Below are 13,553 nucleotides of genomic sequence, written 5' to 3'. Positions count from 1 at the left end.
ACAAAAATCTGGAGCTGTGACTAAGAGCCTGCGTACGTCATACAGTGGGACAGGGCACAGTGATCTGAGCATCGCAGCACAGGGTCCTGAAGGCATCACTGCGCTGATGTGGCCTCGGTGCCTCTGGGACATGGGGCAGTGTCACTATAAAACTGCGGAGGCTCCTGGCAGAGAGCACCAGAAAAATTCCCACTGAAGATGCATACACAGCCAAATCTGTAATGAGCCGGTAAACCATGATTCTTGCTATACTGCCTAGAAAGGTGACCAGCGTCTACAGCAGGATGCAGCAATAAAACCTTGATTTTTATAGAAACAGATTCCAGCCTGGCCTTTGAAGAACAATGCATTTGTGCACCCAGAAAAGAAAATCTTTGGAAGATGCTGTTCTGTCACAAATTGTTCATGCTTTAATTAAGAAGTCCTCATCAGGGAAGAAGATAACTGTAAGATACGCGAGGGGAGGAACACACTTGATCTCTAATGAAATCAACTCTCAAATGAGGTCGCCCACCCATGTATTTCTGCGCACATGCAGCGTGAAGATGAGCCAAATGCAGCTGAGATGAGGCCAAGCTTTTGTAGATCTGCAAATGAATAGTTTTGTCCTTTGGGTGAGGTGGTACAGCTACATGCTGGAAAACTTGAGAATAAGGGCAAATGTGTCCTCTTGTGCCCTCCTCATAGCTCCTTTTAAAGGACAGTTTCCTTTTGCTAGTGTTGCATGACAAAGTACTGCGGGACAGGCTCCCAGGCACACGTGGACAAGTGCAGCATCCCCTCATGGCTTATTCCATTAAGGAAGAAACTAAAAACCACCTTTCCATCCCCTTGGCACAGATTTAGATACAGAAAAAACAAGCGTGCCCTTAATATCCTTCATCTTTAAATCTAAATGACTCAAGACAACTTTGCTGCTGGCCAGAAAAGTAGATCAGCTGTGACTTTTAAAACTGCGAGGCAGTAGCACTAGGAAAAGAGCAATGAGACCACTAGGCTACAACTCACAAGAGTTGGTTTCAGCTCCTGATGTGGCCACAGGTTTGTGTGTGACCTGGGGAGTCACAGCCAAAACACAGGGCAGATGCTCAAAGTGGGCTTAGAATTTCCTTGGGTTTCAGGTGTCAGCAAGAAAATAATCAATATGCCAAACTCTGTGTAAAGAGTTTCACATGTGAAACCAGAGCAGCTGCCAAGAGTTACCAGCACCTGAAATCACCAGCACTATCAGTAGCAGAGCTGAGATCTGAAACTGCAAGAAGACAGGCTTTCATTAAATTAAAAAAAAAAAAGTCATGATGCAGCCAAGTGTTTAAGGTGAAACCTCCGGGGCCCCCAAGCAGGTGTGAATTGCAGTGAGCACTGCTGGGGCACACGTGGTACCCAGGAGAGGCGAAGCGAGGAGCCCAGCGCTGCATGGTGGGCTCGGGAAAGGCTCAGGCGCCGTTCCTGCCGCAGCCGCATCCCGCAGAGCACGAGCGTGGCCCAGTCCAACTCCTCCGAACGTTAAATGAGGCTTTGATTTAAGCCTGTCTCAGAGGGACGCCGCTCCTGGAGACCTCGGCTGCTCAGATGGAGAAGGTAAAACAGTTCAGCCCGTGAGCTTTTCTCATGACCCTGAGACAGGAACGGCTTTATCCAAATCCCACTGAGAAACAAGAGTGCTACAGGCAATCTTCTAAATATTTAATGTTTACACAACACTCAGAATACAAATGGCAATTCAAAGAGAAGGAAACTCCTGTCTTCTGTAAGCTCCTGAGGGAGGTTTATCTTCATGTGTGTTTTTCAGCACGATTGACATCTGCCTACACAAATGGTAAATGGCAGCATATCACGTTCCTCGGGTGCCTTTAGTAACATCTGTCTGAGGGCCTTTCTGCGGGATCCTCGCTGCCAGCCCCACATCTGCCTTGTGGGAAAAACCCACCTCATCCACGGGACCACAAGGTGGAAAAACACTGCCCAGCGCCATGGGCGGCTGTGGAGGAAGAGCCAGCCTCTTCCTCCGGCTCCAGAGCTCCAGCTGCCTGACAGAAAACGTGCCCATAGAACTGGCTGAGGTGAACTCGAGGGCTCTCCTGGCCCAGGCTGAGGTGAACCAGCTCACACCGTTTGTGTCCAGCTGTGTCCCCTCAGTTCCAGAAGGAAAGGGAACTGCTGGAGAGAGTCCCGCGCAGGACAACAAAGGTGATGGAGTGGAGCATCTCCCGTGTGAGGAAAGGCTGAGGGAACTGGGGCTCTGGAGCTGGAGGAGACTGAGGGGTGACCTCATTAATGTTTACAGATATATAAAGGGTGAGTGTCAGGAGGATGGAGCCAGGCTCTTCTCGGTGATAACAGGACAAGGGGTAATGGGTGCAAACTGAACACAGGAGGTTCCACTTAAATATGAGAAGAAACTTCTTCATGGTGAGGGTGGCAGAGCCTGGCCCAGGCTGCCCAGGGAGGTTGTGGAGTCTCCTTCTCTGCAGACATTCAAACCCGCCTGGACACCTTCCTGTGGAACCTCAGCTGGGTGTTCCTGCTCCATGGGGGGATTGCACTGGATGAGCTTTCCAGAGCCCTTCAACCCCTGACATTCTGTGACTCTGTGAACACCTTGGGCGCTCTCCTGGCCCTTCACAAGGGAGGTGACTGGCACCACCCGAGAGATCCCCGTGTACAAGAGCCGGATCCCCTACACCCGCTGCCAGCCGCCCGCTGAACCCCACAGGATCCCGGCTCCAAGATGGCGGCGGGCGGGATGGGGCGGGGCCGCCTCGCGCGGCGCCAGCGGCGGCTCGCGCACCGTTGGGCGAGGCCGCCACCTAGCGGCGCGCGGCGGGGCCGCCCGGGCGGGGCGGCGGGTTCGTCACGGTCTGAGACCCGCACCGGGATCAGCACCGGGACCCGCACCGGGATCAGCACCGGGACCCGCACCGGGATCAGCACCGGGACGGGGGCTCGACCGCCCCCCCCCCCCCCCGGGCCCCGGCTGCTGGGCTGCCCCAGGCAGAACGCTCTCCGTGATAGGGGCTGGGCTCGGGGCTGTCGAAGGGACTTGCTCGCTCTCGGGCAGCGGGAAGGTGGTGACGCTGCAGGCAGTGTCCTTGGTTTACTCACAGCTGCTCGGGGTGGGATTCCCAGCCCGCAGAGCCCCCTCAGCTCACCGCTCTGAGCTCCCGGTTCCAGCCTTGTGCCCTCAGCCCCGCACAGGGGCCGGTTCCCGCCAGGGCAGGGGAGGTTTGTGTCCTCTCAGGGGATCCTGGGGCCGGTCCCCTCCGGCTGTGGCTTCTCTGGAGTCGTGTTCCTCTTCTCCTGACCCCCATGGCCAGCCCACCTGAAAAAGAACTCCAAACAACCCCTTCAAATCTTGTTTCTCCAGGTATTCTTATCCAGGTGTACCTTATCGCTGTCACAACTGCCTGAAGGAGGTTGGAGCTGGAGGGGGGTTGGTTTCTTCTCCCAAGTAGCAAGTGACAGGACAAGAGGAAATGGCCTCAAGTTGCACCAGTGGAGATTTAGATTGGATATTAGGAAAAAATTCTTCATGGAAGGGGTTGTTGGGCATTGGAACAGGCTGCCCAGGGCAGTGGTGGGGTCACCGTCCCTGGAGGGGTTTAAAAGGTGTTTAGATGAGGTTCTTAGGGACATGGTTTAGTGCTGGAGTTGGTCAGGTTATGGTTGGACTCGATGATCCCGAGGATCCCTTCCAACTGAAATGATTCGATGATTCTCTTCTATGATTCTAGGTAGCCTGAGAGATGGTAACGCTGCCTCGTTTGTCTCTGCTTCTGTTAAAATCTCCGTTGTCTCTGAGTTGCTGAAATGAGCCTTTTCTTTCTCATTTTTCGTATGATTATGGTTAGGGTGGTTGGGGGATAAATCTTGCCCTGTACTCAGGGAGCAAGAAGCTTCTCTGCCAGCAGTAGATGGGGCAGAGCACGGCCCGTTCTGTTGTCTTCCCTTCACCCAGGGCTGTGCAGAAGGTTCACAACCAGAGAACCATCAGTCTGGGACTGATCCCTCCCGTGTCCCCAGTCCCTCCTGGCATTTATGCTATAGGAGAAAGTAGGAAGGAACCTCTTATCAGAATCCCAAGGGGCAAGCGATGAGTGATCCACATTCAAAATGCTGTTGTTGAGCAGCGCCAGACCTGGTTCTCTGAAAGGTTCTTCTGAATCTCCGTTAGTTTTCAGTTTCTGCCTCTTGGGCTTCTCTCTGTATGAAACTGCTTAAATTAGAAAGAGAAGAGTAAACATGTAGGATTTAAGTAGAATCTCTGCTGGAAACCACCCAATGTTTTATTAACAAATTGCCCCATGCAATTAAGTGAATAATAAATTAATGTAGCTCTGGTGGGACATGAGAACCTGACAGTGTTTGCAAGGTGATGGGCAGGTTGCGGGCTTCTGTGATAAACAGTCATGAGTGGGGCAAAGCCACCTTGACACCTCACATTAATAGCTCTTCCAACAGGCAGGAGAACAGCTATTGCTGCAAAGCAACGCAGACTGAACTGTGAAACCAAGAAGCCCTTTGCCATGAAGAAGAGCCTGCTATTGCACCCTTCTTTGTGAAGAAAGTGTTTCCATAAGAGCAGCTCTCCTGGATCGGGGTTGGGTGAGGAGAGAGGAACAGTGGTTGGTTCTGGATAGCAGGATATGGCAGATAATAAATAAAATGGGGTGGCTTTGGACCACAGCCTGTTCAAATTTGTCTGCTACCCCTAGCTTTGGGTGTTGTTCAGCCTTTTTAGGATCTTGCTGGTGTTTGCTTTGTTCAGACCTCAGAGATATGACAACCCCAGCAGAGCTGAGCCAGATGCGAATGGGAAATGTGCCCTTTTACTGCTTGGGATGAGGAGCCAAGTTGCTCCCAAAGGAACAGCTTCTTGTTTGATCACTACAGTTTATTTATTCTAGTAACCACAATTAAATGGTGATACCCACTGGCATCCTTATTTGGGACACCTCTTAACCATTTCAATAACGTTCAGAAGCGCTGCCCATTGCCCTGGTAAGCCCATAGCTGTTCTGTGTGTGCTGCCATCAGAACTGCTGCTGCTGGCACCCAGGAAGGCAGAGCCAGAGGACACTGCCTGGGCCAAAGCAGCCCCTTGCAGTCTCTGGCAGCTGTGTAGCAGCTGTGTAGCAGGTTGTAGCACAGAGCTGTGTCCTCTCTGCAGCTGTGGGTGATTCTGCATTAGGCACAGCTGGCATGGCACTGATTAGGCCGTGTGCTGCAGGGGGGTGGGGGGGTTCCTGTGGCGTGACTCAAGGGTGTTGGAGTTGCTTGTGGATGCAGGGTTGTGCAGATGGCAGGATGTCCTCCTGTAGGGGAGAACATGTATTTATGGAGATACAGATGGGTTTTGGGCATGGGGGCAGAGCTGGTGCTCAGTGTACAAGTGTGTGGGCACCATGGCCTTGTGAATGAGCCAGTTCTGTTGATTGCTTGTGCTGTGTTGTTACGCTAAGGGCTGGCTCGCGGCTCTGCTGAGGGTGCAGGCATGAGTCGGGTTTGGAAAGCAGTAAGTCTAGAGCAGAGGAGAGTGTGGTGGGTCACTGCTCTGGGGGTGTTAGCAGGCTGTGCAAGACAGCAACGGGGAGATCGGGACACCTGGACATGCAGCACACTCATGGATGTAAACCAGCCTCGAGGAGCACGTGATGATGGTGATTCTCAGGAAACATCCAAGAGGGAGGCTGAAGGCTGCTGGGAACATCCAAGGATTTCAGGTACGTTGTTGAAAGGTTAAACTGTCCACAGTAAGTGAGACCTGTTTCCATACCACAGCAGTACATGCGAGCGTGTCTCTTTGGATGCTTTGGCAGAGCCTGCTGAATTACAGGCATTTTCTGCCGTGGTTCTGTAGTGAGACCACAGCTGTCTGCTGCCCTTGGTTTGTTGTTGCCTGCATGGCTCATCTTGCTGCCCGTCTAAAGGAATTCCTATTTCTGGCAAGGCTTCCAGCAAAAGTTCCTCCTCAGCCCAGACAAATTGCACACAATTACGCCACGAGATTTAATACTCACATGAAAAAATTCTCATGGTTGTGTTCCACGTTGGATCAAAGGCAGCTACTGTGAGAACACATCTATATAAACTGTGAATATTTATTATCAGCTTGCAAAAAGTAGAATTTTTGTTGTGTTCACGTGGGATTTTTCATGTTCTTCCCTCAGCTGCGCAATGAATCACGGTGCACGTGGAGTATATAGGTGGACGTCAGCTTTTTGTTATGACTTAAATTCTGGTCTACTTACTCAATCATGAATTGAAAACACATGGCTTTAGTATGTAGGGCTTTTTTACTCATTAAATACTAAAACTGTAGTGGCAGTTTCCAGGGACTTTCTGTCCAAATTTCAGCATGCCTTTGAAAGGAAGTTGGGCAAGTGCTTTGTAGGAGAGCAAACAGCCTGCAGCGAACCCTGCAGTACAGAAATTTATGGTACTACTTAACACTTCAGAGCGCTTTCTGTATGTAACTCACCCCTTGAGATCCAAACTCCTTTGGGCGAATAGGAGCTCTGCTGAATAGTAGGGTTTGGGAGAAGGAATGGGACCTATGTGTAAACTTAGACCAGTTACGCTAAAATAAAGAGGACTAAACGGAGGAAGCAAATTGGGGGGAATATTTAAAACTACTGGTACAAATGGAATTTTGTAATGTCCCTGGCCAGGCTGTTATCGAAAGGACTCACTGAGGCGGAGGCATTGACACTGGCTTTATGCAAGTGAGGAACAGCATGCAGCCTAATAAGGAATATGATTTATTTTTTTCATGGTGTGCATTAATCTGCCCTGTTTTCCATAGAAAAAAATACTGCAACTCTGGCCAAACAGCCTCGCCTCATCTCCTTTAAAAGTTCATTCACAGTTACAGCCACAACCGCAGCTAACAAACAGTTTATGGGGAATAAACAAGGCTCTGCGTTTTGGGTCAGTTTGGGAGGTTTCCTGGCCTCCCTGGGACTCACCACTGGAAGGGTCATCCCAAAACACACCCCCCGGGTGATGTGATCTTGGTACAGTCCAGAGAGTTCCAGGTTAAGAAGCCGGGGATGTTTGTTCTCAGGAGTTGTTGGGAGTTGATGTGTCCAGAGCCGGCACAGACCTGGGCCAGGTGAGTGCCAGAGGTACCCTGGAAACTGAGATTTGCTTCATTTGCACCTTTGCCACCGGCACAGAAGCTCTCTGTGTTACTAGTAATGAGCGCTACAGCCAGCACAGTGAGAAAATGCTTTTGTGTGCTGCAGTAATGTACGTTTCTTTCAGAAAGTCGCATCTTGACTGCGTGCGAACCCTGAGCCAAGTGCTCATTGTGATTTATTGCAAAAGCATGGTTGCTCTCATTTCTTCTGGGATAACCAGTCTAACGCCAGCCTTCTTTCTGCTGGCATTGCTAACAGTTATACTGAGTAAGGGGCCAGACTGATAAAGTGTGACTTGATCTCGGCATTCATATAATTTAAATCTCCGTACTGTCTCTGATCTTTGAAAGTACTGTCAGTGCTCTCTGTAGATTCTTTCACTGTGAAATTTGAGTGGGTATTTTACTGTTGTTGTTGTTGTTCCTGTGAAGGTGAGATTTTTGTACCGTATCTAAAATAATTGATAAATGGATACATAAAATAATGGATTGACCTGGTAGGGAGTTACCCATTAATTAGCAGTCATGGTCTTTTTTTTTTTAAATTAACTTTTATGAAAAGGCAGAATGGAGTGATACTGGACTTTTGAAGAAAGTGTTTTCCCGTGGTTTCAGCATAAAAGCTTGGCTTGAAGGAATCAACTGACATTGCTGTTAGCGTTTTCTTTAGAGCTTGTTATATATCTCGTGACTTGGATTGATTTTAATTGTAACAACTGGCATGTACAATGCTAAATTACTTTAAAAATTATTATTATTCAGAACTGGAATTGTACCTCTCTGTAGTTAGCTGCAAATTTCTCTGGTCTTGAGGCTGTAGGGGAAGCCACTGAAGGTCAGGTCCACAGACACCTGTGCACTTTAGAAAACCCTGTCTGCCTCCATACCCTTGAAAACATGTCCCAGAGCCACTTTGTGTCCTTAACCTAAAACAGAGATGTTACGTTAATTTAGTTAAAGGATCAAGCTGTACTCAGATTGGACCCCATGCAATATACGCAGCCCGAGACAGGAGTCCTTTCACTGGAGAAACAAGTGGCAGTATAAGAAGAGCAAGTGGCAATTGCATTTTAATCTTGCATGTCAAGTGCACGCAGATGTGCCCGTGTTGACCCATAGTGCTGTGTGTTCATCCTTGTGCCGTCACCCCGGCTGCTGGAGGAGTCAGAGACCCCCCAAGTCCAGGTGTGCGGAGATTCTGAATTGCTGCATGCTGGCTGAGGTCTGGCAAGGGGCTTCAGCATCTGCAGTGGGGACAGAGGCAAAGTGTCAGGCCTTAAGGCTAAAATGTAGTCTAAAAAACATGACTCAAGCTATTGCTTAATGCCTAAACTGAGTGCCACATAGTTCTATAGCTTGTGGACTTTGTGTGCCCCTAATATGTGCTCATTACAACAGAGATGCTCTGTGGATTTCCAACTGCAGCTGCCAAGTGAGTTGAACCCCTTAGGGCCTTGGTACAAGATGTCTTCAAGCAATTTGCTTGTTTTATGTAGACAGAACCAAGAGCCATACAACACACAGTTGCAGTAAACCCCCCTTTCCTAGTTTGGGTGATGGCAGTGGGGCAGCGTGTGCCTGAGAGCACTTATGGAGAAGTAATTCTCTGCTTGGTGTGAGCAGAGTTGGGCCGCTGGGCTCTCCTTGGGGGACCAGCCTTGTCACCCAGCCTGTCCTGCCGCAGGGTGCAGGGGAGGGGGCCTGGGAGCCTGGTCCTTCCAGCATTCAGTTGGACTGAAGGCAAGGAGCCAAGGGTTCTGTCTCTGCTTGCAATGATCTTTAAGCATTTTAACCATTGAAGGTTTCACCTGGAAACCGATCAGTTGGAGGCAAAACTCTGCTGCTGTTTCTGTTCCTTTTAAATATTTTGCCTCTGCTTAGGGGGAGAGAGAAAATGGTTAAAAACTAAATCACAGGCAGCTACACTGGGATAGACTCTCAGAGAAATGGCAAGGAGGAGAGAGACTAAAGTCAGAATTTACCCTCTCTGAGTGTGTCCTGCCAAGGCTTTGATCGGTTCTGACCGTGAAATCAGCACTGCACCACCGAGTAATCCCGTGCACACACACGTGTTGATTTTGCTCCATTTTCAAGCTGAAAAGATCACACACAGCCCCTGACCATGAGCCCTACAAATCCAGCCTCCTTCTGCCAGGTGGAGTCCTTCCCCTTGGGCACAGTCACTGTAAGGTGTTTGTTCCACCTGTCCAGCCCCAGCTCTGGTTCGTGCCCCGAATGCTGGAGCAGTTGCACTTTTTGCTGTGGGATGGGGTTAACCAGCACCTCCCACCCCAAAGGGCTTGCGGAGCGCTGGCAGGGCAGGAGCCCCAACTCCAGCACTCCCTTCCTGAAGGATTTGCATTTTATTTCACTGGGGACTGACGAGAAGAGAGGTGGGAGAGGGAACAAACTCTGAAAATCAGTGGCAGAGTTCCTGGGGAGGCTCCTGGGCAAAGGGAATGGCAGGTTTGGTCCTGAACTCACCCCCCTCCTGAGCTGTCTTGCTTGGGGACAGGCTTTGCAGTACAAACTGCATTCTGGCTCGCAGCTCAAGTTCTATAGAAAGTCCCTCTGCCCCTGTGAGACTGAAAGAAAAGCCTGGTTAAGCACCATGATGTTGCAATACGAGTGTTGTGACTAACTTTTTTGTAGTAAAGCTTTGGTTTGTAGGCAGGTGCTTCTCCCAGTCCTTGATGCTCTCCGTGAAAGCAAACAGATTGTGGCCGGTCCTGTTCCTGGTGTCCAATTAGTCTCCCCAGCATTTCTGCTCAGAAGTGACAGGATATGGGCAGATATTCTGAGACAAAAATATGCAAGTTTTCCTCTCTCAATTTTAATGCAAACTGCATTTATGGCAAAACTGCACAGCAGAACAATGTTGGCACCTTCCTGTTGCTATGAGAAGAAAAATGCTCATGTCTCCTTCCCTTAGCCAATTCTTGAGCTGAGCTAGACAGAGAAACCTTTATATGCCTATTAAAGTACTGAGTTACAGAGGCCATAAAATAGTTCAATTAACATTATTTTGTTGAAAAATCCAAAAGCTGGATGAGAGAAGAGCTAATGCTACGCAATCACAGTACCCCAGAGCACACAATAAAACTTGGTGTTTCATCCCAGCAGAGAGAGCGTTGCTGCCCAAAACAACTTAGGAGCTCTGAGACCACGGTCATTAATACTGGACTGGTGGTATTAAATTATCCTGTGCAGCAAATTTCATCCAAATTGAATACACTCTTACTAACACAATTGCATTTCTACACAACACAGATTTAGTGCTGACTTTATACTTTTATATCGGCTTATGCAGAAGAAAAGGAGACACCCAGTCCAGCACAAAGGCTCCCGGTGCAGTTAGTCTGTTAAACTGTTTAAAGAATTGGAATAGTAAATTTCTCCAGCAGCGACATTCTGTGTTATGGGCAGTGATGCTTCTGATCCATTAGCAGCAGTGGAACAGCCAGGATCACGAAACCGCAGCATACATGAAGTGGAAGCTTTTCAACTGCTTAAAATTCTCCTGCGCTCTTAATACAGATTTGCAAAGTCACTGCTTTGTAAGGACCTGTAATCATTCTGCACGGGAAGAGAAGGCAATAACCTTTTCCAGCTGCAGCCCTGGAAGTGCCTTTAATTAGTTTTACAGAAAACCAGTTCAGAGTAATTTAAAGCTTTTGGCTGCAGGGCCACTGTTTTGGAAGCTCTCACTGGTTTGATTGCTGTGAAGCAAGCTGCAAGTTTGGAGAAAGAGATGTTTAGGAAAATATTAAACTACGTCTGCGAACAGTTAAATACTCGTGTCCCTGTTTTGCTATCAGTCTAAACAGTGGCTGTGAGGTTTGGTGAGAAGTCAGTGTTGAGAGAAGAGTCTAGAGTTGGGAGATTTTGTGCATTTGATAAGACAGGTGCACAACTGCAGTTACACACAAGAAACCCAAGAGCCAGGTGTTGGTTGTTATTATTACTAAGGCTACTGTTCACATGAAACAAAAGCAAGCTTGGTACCTGCAGATGGATAATAATCTTAGGAGCGGGATGCTGCCTCAGAGCACAGCACACGCTGTGTGTGCCCTTTCTGGTGTCCCTCCGGGGGCTCCTGCAACAGCAGGAATGTTGTCCCAAGGCTGGGATGTGCCTGAGCTTGGACAGTTTGATTTCAGAATCTGCTTTCTGGAAGAAACAGCTTCATGTTCAACGCTGTGTTCAACCACGGTGTTGAATACTGGCTAGAAATGCACTTTGCCCTTTAGTCCTGGTGCTGCACATGGAAATTCTTGTGAGTCCTGTAACTGGAACAGAAAAGTGGGGTGTGTGATAAAATCCATGTGTTACAGAGTGCCAAGCCTCTGCCTTGAGGAGGAGTTTGATCTAGAACAGAGGGTTCCCTGCAGCTGCTTGGCAGCATTTGCCTCTGGGATTGCAAGTGCTGGTTTTTGTTAAGCCAAGCCCAGCTCTTGTCCCCCTCCTGCGGGGCTGCGGAGGGAGGGATGCTTTGGCATGCAAGCAGTGCGCTTGGTTAACAGCTGCAATAACTTCTCTCTCTGACTCTTTTTGCCCTGCATGTCGCTCAGTTACCCAGAGTAACAAAAATGGTTTGAGAAGAGATGACTTCTTCTGTTAGTTTTCAAGTACTTATTGCGTATTTAATAGTAGCGAGGGTGTAAGTTTCCCTCACATGCCTGACTGGACAGTTGGTCAGTCTTGTTTGTTGTGAATCTTCTACATAGCAGCTGGGGAAGAGAAAGGTTAAGACACGAAAATGTGAGCGAAAAGAAATACTGCTGGAAATTGTACTTGAAGCTCACCTTAATGCTCTTGTGAAGAACTGGATTTCAAGTGAAGGTCCCTTTAATTTAAGGCTGCAAATAACACCAGGAGCTGGTATTTGCCACTGTGCTGAATGTGATTTAGCCGTACTCTTGCTGGTTACGACAGGGGGAAGCATCTGTGAGTATGAACTGTAAGTAAAAATGAAATGCTTCTGTTGTCAGGCTGAGGAGGGGACTCTGCGAGTAGAGCCCCATTGAAAAGGGGACCTGCACTGGCTTGTCTTCCCTGTTCTGCTGAAGTCCTTTTTCTGATCAAAATAGGAATACTGCTGGAAAAGTGGGGGTCAGAGGAAGGCATTAAAGCTCAGTGGTTGAAAGCTGAGAGATGTGGGGCCTCCTGTGCTCCTGGTGGTGTCAAGGGGCATTGCTGTGGTGCTTGGGTTGGCTGTGGAGCTGTTGTGCTGCCCTGGGGAGCTCAGCCCAGAGGCTGGAAAAGATACAAAGCAAAATTCTAATTGTATGTGGTCAGGGAAATAAAAAAATAGAAGAATGGCTGACCTGTAGAGCTGTTCGTGCTTTTTCCCCCGCTTCCTCTCTCTTCTGTCCCTCTCCTGGAGCAGTCCCTTTCTCTCTGCAGAGCAGCACAGGGTCTCTGAACTGCGGGATGGTATTTTTAGGACCGTGGTTCTCAGCCCTCGCTCCGTCTCACGTGGCAGAGCGGGTGCCAAGCCGTGCTTGGTGTCTCCTCGGCACAGCCGTGCGTTGTGTCAGCCCAGCCAGAGCTGAGCCTGCTGGGGAAGCTGCGCTGCTGTGCACTGGGGGCTCCGGAAAGGAGGGAGGGGGCTGCCTCTTAGTTTGGGAACTTCAATGTTCAACTGAGAGCCAAAAACTGGCTTAAAAAATAAACCTTGGAGTGGGAGGCAGGTGCCTGTGTTGTGTGTCTCAGACGGGTTAGGCCGTGTCCTGCTGGGTGAACCCCATCAATGCAGGGGCTCAGCTGTGGTCCCCCATCCTCAGTGCTCAAATCATTAACCTGTTGTATAGAAAATGCATTTACATTCTTTACTGTGGACTTTCCAACAAGAAAAAGAGGCTTCTATGAGGTGAGTTAGCCTATAGAATAGGGGTGCAAGTGAATCATTAGCTAAGGTTCACATGGGCATAAAAAATATGGCTCAAACTGCTCTTTATAATGAAGTTGTATTAAATACTCACCTGAAGTGTTCACTGTACAAAAGTAGAATTAAATACAGATCTTGGGTTTTCGTGATCTTACACAGCTGACAGAGCACACTTCAAAAGAGACCATTCAAAAGAGATTTTAAAGATTCTGCTGAGAGCATGAAGTACCTGTCACGGTGGAAGACTCAGATGATAAATCTAAGCCAAAGAGCATTTCTAGATGTGCAAATGTCTTCCTAATAAATTGATAAGAAAGACCATCGTAAAAGAGTGAGAAGATAAGGGAAGGTCTGTATTTAATGGTTTCTCCGCAGAACAAGAATTACAGGTGTGCAATTTACTCATTCTCCCCAAGAAAGTAACTACAGATCTCATGGATAGAACTTGTTAGAGGAGCATGACAACCTTTTCAGAATTAAAGCTGAACATACAGGGCTGTGTTCTGCCTGAAGCCAAGAAAG

The 13,553-nt window shown here is 48.6% G+C and overlaps 1 protein-coding gene and 1 long non-coding RNA gene across 10 annotated transcripts in view; one reads left to right on the top strand and one right to left on the bottom strand.

The window, feature by feature from the left end:
- Positions 1-2,845: 2,845 nt before the first annotated feature.
- Positions 2,846-12,817, bottom strand: LOC136106534 (uncharacterized). 5 transcript variants are annotated; one of them, XR_011740912.1, is made up of 6 exons: positions 12,469-12,817; positions 11,947-12,099; positions 11,147-11,430; positions 9,626-9,726; positions 7,918-8,385; positions 2,846-4,216 (listed from the first exon to the last, which is right to left on the bottom strand). It is a non-coding gene; the product is annotated as an uncharacterized lncRNA (long non-coding RNA). The 5 variants fall into 5 exon arrangements; XR_011740914.1 differs by having other exon boundaries at positions 2,846-4,213; XR_011740911.1 differs by lacking the exon at positions 2,846-4,216 and having other exon boundaries at positions 7,105-8,385.
- The window catches only part of CAPN6 (calpain 6), a 61,813-nt gene continuing 53,531 nt past the window's right edge, over positions 5,272-13,553 (top strand). For 2 of the 5 annotated variants that reach the window (XM_071813600.1, XM_071813597.1), the window contains exon 1: positions 12,015-12,101. The gene's annotated coding sequence lies outside the window, so the exon portion shown is untranslated. Of the gene's footprint in view, positions 5,724-6,897; positions 7,115-11,487; positions 12,102-13,553 lie in introns of those variants that run through there. The other 3 variants (XM_071813599.1, XM_065846329.2, XM_071813598.1) reach the window with 3 other exon arrangements.

The sequence above is a fragment of the Patagioenas fasciata genome, chromosome 11 (assembly GCF_037038585.1).
Source record: "Patagioenas fasciata isolate bPatFas1 chromosome 11, bPatFas1.hap1, whole genome shotgun sequence".
NCBI lineage: Eukaryota > Metazoa > Chordata > Aves > Columbiformes > Columbidae > Patagioenas > Patagioenas fasciata.
The sequence above is the reverse complement of the archived record's forward strand: the minus strand, read 5'-3'. Positions and strand labels throughout refer to the sequence as shown.